Source organism: Triticum dicoccoides, chromosome 1B (genome assembly GCF_002162155.2).
Source record: "Triticum dicoccoides isolate Atlit2015 ecotype Zavitan chromosome 1B, WEW_v2.0, whole genome shotgun sequence".
In the NCBI taxonomy this organism is placed as follows: Eukaryota; Viridiplantae; Streptophyta; class Magnoliopsida; order Poales; family Poaceae; genus Triticum; species Triticum dicoccoides.
The window spans coordinates 202,646,793-202,657,070 of NC_041381.1; positions in this window are offsets into that span (position 1 = coordinate 202,646,793).

Consider the following 10,278-nt stretch of genomic DNA (forward strand, 5'->3'; position numbering starts at 1 on the left):
GCACAACGGAGGTCACCGGACTCAGACGGGACCTGGAGCAGGCCCAAGGAGAGCTCAGCCTCGCGAAGAGGTAGCTCGAAGAGAACAAAGGTTAGTGATACCCCGTTCTTATATCATAAAGAATAGACAAAATTGGTGATGCTAACGAAAAAGCGTCATGATTGTGTAATAGGGGCCACGACCGAAGTGGCGTCCCTGAAGAAAGCGCTATCCGAGGCCGAAGACAAGGCGGCCATGGAGCGCATTGGGCGTGAAAAGCAAAATGCTAGGGTGGGTGAGGTACAGCAAGAGCTCCAGGAGCTCGACAATAGGTTTGAGTCCTTGGAGCGTGACTTAAAGACGAAGGAGTCTGAACTTGCGAATGCCTTGTTGGGCATGAAAGACGCCAAGGCCGAAGCCGAAAAGGCCCAACAGGAAATCCAGGCGGCCAAGAAGATAGCGGCGGGTAAGACATTCTTTATGCAAAGCAAGGATGTGGAGGAGACGTTTCTTTTACTTACCCGAATTCGGAGCTCTCCAGGGGAATTCGCAGATCTGCCATGCAGCATATCAGATGCTGCAAAGTTCTACCGTGCCGAGGAGGGGAGCTCAACGGAGAAGCTGTTCTGGTCCCAGTATGCTGGAGCCGAACACTCGATGCCTCTGAGTGACTTGAAGCAATTGGTTGAACTCCATAGGGCGGCCGAAGTGGCTATGAAAGATTTCATAATCCGGATGTGGCCTGGTGAGCCCCTGCCCACCAGCTACTTCGGCCTGATAAAGCGGATGGTAAATGCCTGTCCGCGGCTTGAAGTGATCAAGCGGTCCATTTGCATTGAGGGTGCCCGCCGAGCCTTTGCCCGCGCGAAGGTGCATTGGGGCAAGCTGGATGCGGAGAAGCTGGTGAAGGATGGACCGCCGGAGGGCAAGGCGCATCGCTGTCCCGAAAAATATTATGATGGCGTTATGAAAGGCACTCGTCTCGTGGCCGATGAATGTACCAAGGACACGATCTTTGAGTGAATGTACTTCTGTCGTTTTTGTAATATAATGATGAAGTTATTTGCGCTATATAGCGCTTTTTTTATTTAAAATATTACCTTCTGTGCAGCTGTTTATAAAATTCTGAAAGTAGGCCAGTCGTCGGCTTCCGCCCCCACATAACTAGTACTGGGGTGTTCATGGAAAAAACCCAGACACTCTTTATCCAAATTTTTGGTCCCTGAAGGAGGTGTTTGGCGCAGCGAACAAGGCAATCGGACTATGCGGCTTTATAACTTTCACTTAGCCATAGAAGTCTACAATTTTAAATTTCGGCGAAGCCCCTAGAATTCGGAAAGCCGAATTGGGGCGCTATATACGCCTAAATTGGACGAGGCCGATTCCTCGCCTAAAGCGGAAAAAATCTTTAAGGATTTTAAGACCTCTCGAACAGCGACCAGCTCTCGCCATATCATGCCAGTCAGTTTTCGGCTTTCTCTACTGAGGTGCTCGTCCGGAAGAACCGGGACACAATCGCAGTAGTTCTCCCTGCACTACCTTAGCCGATATAATGGAACATAAGGTACCAAAACAAGGGAGCCGGGCAAACCCAACTATTGACCCAAGACATGATTCGAAGCTGATGCATATAATGCTATAAGTTCGGGGTGCCGCACTGTCAAAAGTGTTCAGACTTATCTTGCCGTATTATGGGGCGCCATAAGAAGCCCCTGGCAAACTGAATGTACCAAGGTGTACAGATGCAATATTAAATAAGCATTTATATGAAAAATGTGCAGATAGGAATAATAAGTTGACGCTATATATTATCTCCCATTGATGAATAATATGTCTAAGCATATGTTTACAATGAATGCGTTAAGCAAAAGAAAATAGGACAATTTGACATGTCCTATCGAAGGGTGGGCCGCATGTAGGTATATAAAACAGGTATAACGATCGTGAACAGATTCCACCTGGGTATTCCCTTTGTGCGCAAAGCCTTTTGCCTCCTTGGTTTTCTCTCCTGTGAAAGTCCGGTAATCCGGCTCTTCTGAAGAGGCTGCCCTAAAGCTGGGTCCGGAAAGATAAAAAGGGGAGGTTATTAAAGTATGTTGTGGCTGAGTCACACTGTTGACTGCGTCACTATTGCGCCTCCGCCTATGCCCATGATATTTTGAGTGCGTAATTGTGTACGCGCGGCACAAATGCTGCCTTAATGGGGCTGGAGCAGAGGCCGGACTGCTAGTTGCGCTCTTGGCGTGCCTGGCGATCCTGTTGCGGGGTACTCCGGACTTGCTTGACGGTGTTCGGTGTTGTTGTCGCCGGATTGGTGGTTTGCCGGATAAGGCTGGTTTGTACTTCTGCCACGAGGGCTGCAGTATGCTCTTCTGTATGGAGAGAGCGGTCCATGTTTCCGTTGACTGTTATGACCCCGCGAAGTCCTGGCATCTTGAGCTTGAGGTATGCATAGTGTGGTACCGCATTGAATCGAGCGAATGCGGTTCGTCCAAGCAGTGCATGATAGCCACTACAGAAAGGGACGATATCGAAGATTAACTCCTCGCTTCGGAAGTTATCCGGAGATCCGAAGACCACTTCCAGTGTTATGGAGCCTGTGCAACGGGCCGCTACTCCTGGAATTACACCTTTGAAGGTGGTTTTGGTGGGCTTGATCCTCGAAGGGTCGATGCCCGTTTTGCGCACTATGTCCTGATAAAGCAGGTTCAGGCTGCTGCTGTCATCCATAAGGATTCGCGTAAGGTGGAATCCGTCGATGATTGGGTCTAGGACCAATGCGGCTGAACCGCCGTGACGGATGCTGGTTCGGTGATCCCTACGATCAAAGGTGATCGAACAAGCTGACCATGGGTTGAATTTTGGGGCGACTGGCTCCATCGCATAGACGTTCCGTAGTGCTCGCTTCTGTTCCCATTTGGGGATGTGGGTGGAGTAGATCGTATTGACCCTTTTCACCTGGGGAGGAAATTTCTTCTGTCCTCCCGTGTTCGGACGCCGGGGCTCCTTGTCATCGTCACTGTGCAGCCCCTTGTCCTTGTTCTCGGTGTTTATTTTGCCGGCCTCTTTGAACACCCAGCAGTCTTTGTTAGTGTGGTTTGCTGGCTTATCCGGGGTGCCATGAATTTGGCACGAGCGATCAAGTATGTGGTCCAGGCTGGATGGTCCCTGATTGTTTCTTTTGAACGGCTTTTTTCGCTGACCGGATTTTGAGCCACTGAATCCGGCTTTGACTGCCGTGTCTTTAGTGTTGTCGCCATTGTTCTATCTCTTACGTCGGTTGCGCTGTGGCTTGCCGGTATTGTCGCGGACATCTGAGGTGCCAGAATTTATTAGCGTGGTGCTACTGCGAGCCAACTAGCTGTCCTTGCCCGCGCAAAAGCGGGTCATGAGTGTCGTGAGGGCTGCCATGGACTTTGGTTTTTCCTGGCCGAGGTGCCGGGCGATCCACTCATCGCGGATATTATGCTTAAAGGCTGCCAGAGCTTCGGCGTCCGGACAGTCGACAATTTTGTTCTTTTTGGTTAGGAACCGAGTCCAGAATTTCCTGGCTGACTCTCCGGGCTGTTGGTTAATGTGACTCAAGTCATCAGCGTCCGGTGGACGCACGTACGTTCCCTGGAAGTTGTCGAGGAACACGTCCTCTAGGTTTTCCCAACTACCGATGGAGTTTGCCGGTAGGCTATTTAGCCAGTGCCGGGCCGGTCCTTTGAGCTTAAGGGGAAGATACTTGATGGCGTGTAGATTGTCACCACGGGCCATGTGAATGTGGGGAAGGAAATCTTTGATCCATACTGCGGGGTCTGTTGTGCCATCGTATGATTCAATGCTTATAGGTTTAAACCCTTCTGGGAATTCATGATCCATCACTTCGTCAGTGAAGCAGAGGGGGTGTGCGGCGCCTCTATGCCGGGCTATGTGGCTACGCAGTTCGAACGAGTCTAGTTGGCTGTGTTCGGCCCGGCCAGACTTGTTGATAGGGTATCCGGCGTGACGATCATCGTCATGTGTTGGGGCGCGCCCCCGCGATCTGTAGATCGATCTTGGCTGTCCTGCCTTGTTTTCCAATATATCTTGCAGGTCCTGCCTATTGCCCCGGGCCGTAGTGTATTGGTGTAGGGGTGCGCGTTGGTATTCGGGCTGATACACCATTTTATCCCGGCCACGAGGTGGCCGGTTAGTCGTGTGGTGCTCGATTCCATATTCCTCAGCTGCCAGGACTTCAGTCCATCTGTCTGTGAGCATGTCTTGATCAGCTTGGAGCTGTTGCTGCTTCTTTTTCAGGCTCCTCGCAGTGGCCATAAGCTGGCGCTTGAAGCGCTCCTGCTCTACGGGGTCCTCAGGCACGCCGAACTCGTCATCGCCGAGGCTAATCTCGTCTTCGGAGGGGGGCATGTAGTTGTCCTCCTCCGGGTATCCGTCCGTCGCCTGTTCGTATGGGCTGACCTGCCCGTCCTCCTGTTCGGCCTGCTCGAAGGCAGGCTGATCGGGGTTGTATTCGTCTTCGGCACCATCTGCATTGTTTTCGTCTCCTGTGCCGGTATTGCTGTGGTGGGGCTTGGAGCAGCGCCGATGACGCCCATGCTTTGCTTTCTTCCTCGAGGGGTTATCCTCCATTGCCTCATCGCCATTGGTTTCTTTCGGAGTGTCCACCTTATATATATCATATGAGGAGGTGGTTGTCCAGCGCCCCATGGGCGGTGGTTCCTGATCTTCTCCTACATCGTCGTCCACACCGTCGATGTCTTCAGAGTCGAAATCAAGCACATCGGTCAAATCATCGACCGTGGCTATGAAGTGGGTGGTGGGTGGGCAACGAATTCCCTCGTCGCCTGCTTCCCACTCGAGCCAGACATAGTTCGTCCAAGAGTCTCCAGACAAAGAGAGAGACTTTAACGAGTTTAGCATGTCGCCAAAGGGCGAGTGCTGTAAGATATCTGCAGCGGCGAACTCAATTACCGGAGCCCAACCAGATTCGGTGGGCTCAGGGGTGCGCGGACTAGAACCTACAGCCGGACACGAGTCCGGGGGTCCGGTGTCACAGGCTTCCTTGGGGGTGAAGTCTGTGTTCGGCTCCACCGCCGATGAGTGTGCGGCCTCCGGGGCGGGGTCCATCCACCCGTCCTCGGACAACGCGGTCTGCCCTGGATTTTGGTCCACGGCTCTTGCAGGTGCGATATCCTGAGTGTTGTCCAACAGCAGGTCTAAGCCATGCTCGTCGTGACTATTCGGCGCTCCTGGCGCAGGCCCAAATCCGTTGAAGATCAAGTCTCCGCGGATATCGGCCGTATAGTTCAAGTTTTCGAACCTGACCTGATGATCAGGGGCGTAGCTGTCGATCTACTCCAGATGGCCGAGTGAGTTGGCCCGCAGTGTGAAGCCGCCGAACACGAAAATCTGTCCGAGGAGAAAGGTCTCACCCTGGGCTGCGTTGTTGTTGATGATTGAAGGAGCCATCGAGCCTTGCAACGACGACATAGAGGAACTCTCAATGAAAGCACCAATGTTGGTGTAAAAACCGGCAGATCTCGGGTAGGGGGTCCCGATCTGTGCGTCTAAGGCTAATGGTAACAGGAGGCAAGGGACACAATGTTTTACCCAGGTTCGGGCCCTCTCGATGGAGGTAAAACCCTACTTCCTGCTTGATTGATCTTGTTGATATGAGTATTACAAGAGTTGATCTACCACGAGATCGTAGAGGCTAAACCCTAGGAGCTAGCCTATGATGATTATGATTGTCTCTATCTCCTCTATACGGACCAAACCCTCCAGTTTATATAGACACCGGAGGGGGCTAGGGTTTACATAGAGTCGGTTACAAAGAAGGAAATCTAATATCTGGATCGCCAAGCTTGTCTTCCACGCAAAGGAGAGTCCCATCCGGACACGGGACGAAGTCTTGAGTCTTGTATCTTTGTGGTCCAATAGTCCGGCCAAAGTATATAGTCCGGCTGTCCGGATACCCCCTAATCCAGGACTAACTCACTACTCCCTCCTTCCGGTTTACTACTGGTACTCCCTCCGTCCTGGCTTATTGGTCCCCTTTGTACTCAATTCATGGGCTTGTTTTCCTCAAGAAAATTGTCTTTACCAACGTATTAATATCGGGAATGCATGCGTGAACAACGAATGATTAAACCTTGCATGCAACATTTTGACAAAGCATTGACTTATGAATATGTGAATGTAAGGGACTACAACCTCGTGCATGCATGCAACAGTACACATGGATGCAAAACACGCGCAACACCCTAATGCATGCATGTCCGAGCACACGAGGGAACACACACAATCACTCTCAAGTGCTCAACCTACACGTGCATGCACACACATACTCAGCTGGGGTGAGCTAGTGATCGTATAAACACCGAAAAATGTATATATTGAGCGCAATGAGCATATTATGCAGTCCACTAATTGTACTTTTACAAATATACAGTGACAGACAGTGTATTTATCTTGTTTGAAATTAAGCCATATTAACCGGAGAGGAGGCAATATTGACTAGCATTACTTTGTTGTGTCCCGTCAACTTGCCGAACCAGGAGAAGCTTGCAGAGCGGGAGAAGCTTGCGCGTGATACTCGCAGGACAAGGAGAAACTTTTGACTAATGCAAGCTCTCCCTCGCTCAGGCGATGGACGTGCAATAGTTAATTCGATGTCAGATTGCCAGAAGCATACACTATACTAGTACTATTATTGTTCAACTTCTCGAAGAGGCGAACAGCCAAGCGCAAAGTTTACTAGTACTAGTACTACTACTATAGTCTATAGAGGTATGTACTGTACTACTAGGAACTGGATGGAGGAGCGTTTGCACTCTTATTATATTTTTAAAATGTGATAAAACAATCTTCAACACATTTGGTTCTCTTCGAGGGTTCTCGCATGTGATAATGGAAGTTGATTGCATGGAACACTCGCCACAATTCTCACTTAATTATGGCTCGTATCCTGTTACAAATAGGAGCACTCGGTAATATTTCCTCTTTTTTTTTTGTTATTTAGCATGTAAACAGGTCAGAAAACCTTGCAGCGCATCTTTGTGCGAACCATGCTTGCTGCACTTTGAATGTGGCTGAGAGCTGGCTTGATAAAACACCGCGCTTCCTACTTCTTTTTTGCGGGGTACCTCGCTTCCTAGTGACCAGTGTCTTGGCTGATCGTCCTAAGAATGCTTATATATGAATAAAGCTCTCTCATTTACCCGCAAAAAAGATTAAGCCATATTAACCGGAAAGGAGGGAGTATGGACTACCAGTACTTTTTGGTGTGTCCCGTCAACTCACAGAACGAGGAGAAGCTTGCAGGACAAGGTGAAGCTCGCTTATGCCTTTTGACTAATGCAACCTACCCTCGCCCAGGCGGTGGACATGCATCAGTTCATTCGGTGTCAGATTGCCAGAGGCATACACTATAGTACCCAACATGCAGAGTACCATCATTGTTCGACTTCACGAAGAGGCGAAGAGCCAAGCGCAAGGTTTAGTAGTACGAGTAGTACTACTACTAGAACCGCATGGTGGAGCGTCTGTACTCTTATTTTTTAATCTCTAATAAAGTACACATTTATTCGGGAGAAGGGTGGAAAACGGCAGCCCAATAGTATAGTATTAAAAAACATTGAACATGTAATGATGATATTGATCAACCATGCTTGAATATATATTGGCCTCCGTGCGAGCCCGTCTGTGTGTTCTCGCTCCTTGTCTCTCGCAAGGAACGGCGGGTTGGCCATTTTGCCGTCAATTGAGATCAGTTTGCTCACACTCCGGTCCCACATGTTAGTGATATGCCAAGAGGAGGTGCGTTGACCGACTGGCCATATGCTTACTTGGTTTTGCACCTTCATACTACTCCTCCCTCCGTCACAGTTTACAGGGCGCGCTTCATTATGATGCATTTCTCTCAATGCATTTCCACCACCAGAGAGACTTTAGACGCGTTTGGTTTAATGCTCAATTAATTAGGGCGTGGTAACCGCAATGAAGTCCACAATTTTTTCTGGATGTATACTACGGAGTGGAGTAAGTGCGTGCATGTGTGTACCCGAGGTGGAAGCACTGCATGCATGTGTGTACGCATTATTTCCTCTAGTAATAGACGCCGTGCTATAACTACCAATGCTATTTTTCAGGCCGATCGCTAGTCGCCTTGGTCCCACAGATTTTTTTCTTTTTTTGAAGCGCGCTCTATAAACAGTGACGGATGGAGTAGTATGAGCGGATTCAAAAAAGAGCGTATTGATGGTTGCTTCTTCTGAGCAACTCACTGTGGGAAAGGTGGGGCTTATGATTTGACTGCTCATTACTCACTATTAATGCGGCGCAACGATCGGGCTGAGTCTCCCATGCGGTTGTGCGCTACTCTCTCGGTTCTTAAATGTACTCTAGAGTATTTGTCTTTCTAGAGATTTCAACGAGTGACTACTCAAATATTTGTCTTTTTTGAGATTCAAATGGACTACTACATATGGATGTATATAGACATATTTTAGAGTGTAGATTCACTCATTTTTCTCCGTATGTAGTCACTTGTTGAAATCTCTAGAAAAACAAATATTTAGGAACGGAGGGAGTACACATACGAAGCAAAATGAGTGAATCTACACTCTAAAATATGCCCATTTGAAATTTGTAAAAAAGACAAATATTTAGGAACAAAGGAGTATAATTTTGTGCCACATGGACCCGGATGCTGAAGAGGCTTCTGGCAATGCTATCAAGCTTCCAACATTTGTTTACATAATTGACGTACTATACAAATAATTTTCCAGCGACATGAAACTGTACAATGGTGTGAGCTTTCAGCTTTTGTTTTGTGTGTCTTGCCTTGGATGCTCTTTTGGAAACAATAAAAAACTAACTTCCTTGCTAATGCATCTCAATTATTAGTAGATCAGAGCTAATATTTATATCACAACTGAAGACAAAGTTGTGAGAAGGTGTTAAACTAAAATTGATCCATGCTTTCATTGGCAGCAACGTCCCCCAGCTCTATCTAAATCAACAAGACATGTTGGGAAAAAGTAGCTATCTGGAGCATGCAACATTCCGATCATTTTGTGCAGTTCCACTAAAATAGAGCTGAGCGTCCCTGTTCCAAAGATATTAAGTGTGATTACGATAATAGAGGACTACTGATGAAACAATAAACACACAAATAGAAGCCGTTCACCTTTGCAGTCTCTCTTAAGACTAACTAGTTGGAGAAGATTAGGCTTAGAGTTGGATGAGGAGGATAGAGCAAAACCAATCTCCTTTGTGAAGTCGCACTGAAATGTAGAGACGTTGCCCGTTTGACATTTTAGTACAACTGCACAAAACACTCTTAAGAAAAAAGTGATTTGTGTAGTTCACCAAAAGGTCAATATAGCAACGAGGTGAAATGGATAGCCCTATTTGCAAAAAAGAGGTAGAAAGGAAACAATTACTGGCCAATAACAGTTGATGACACATGCGATGACAAAAAAGAAGCATATTCCTTGTCCTAAGGGAAGATAACAACACGGTTGTGTTTGTCTAAAACAGTGTGAGGACGAGATTGCAATATGGAAAGTACGCCGGACAAGCTACATTTTGGGCAAAGAACTATGGAAGATCCACATGCAGCAATGTGGAAAGACAGGCAGTGGAGCAAGGCCGGAGGGGATACTTGGAGGTCATCGTGATGTAACTAGGTGAGCGGCGGCGGGCGGAATCTTCCCATACTGCAACAGCGAGCAGGTGGCGTAGGCCCTACCGCGCCGAAGCTTGGTCAGATAGATCGGCGTTTACCGTAGATCGGGACGTGATGCCTCGGCACCGTCGAACAGAGAAACGATGCACATCCTCCCTTTTTGTCGGCGGATGGGATGCAACCGGATCAGTGACCAACGGTGAGAGAGAGAGAGAGAGGCCATCGCAGCCTTGTGTGAGATACGCTGAAGAGAGATAAACCCAGGCAGGCAGGCTCCATTGTATATAGTGGAGCGGACTACCTTTTTCTCCATAAAAATCGTTTTATCTGTGTATGTGGCATTGATCGATATAACTTTATTTAAAAATAACACGCCAACACATGAAGTCAAACTTTGATACGTGCACGCGTGGTACACGACCTCCGTAGGTAAAAAAACCGCTACAGGCGGTCAAATTAGCACGTGGGCTGCCATTTCATACAGAAATGAGCTCCACCATGTACCCGCGCGAGTGTGGCTGGGCACGAAGCATGAGTACATGCATGGTGCACCTATTCTCTTCTTGTATACGTACACCACCTACGTGGGGTTGTGTGAGAGAGATACAAACGTAGAGAGA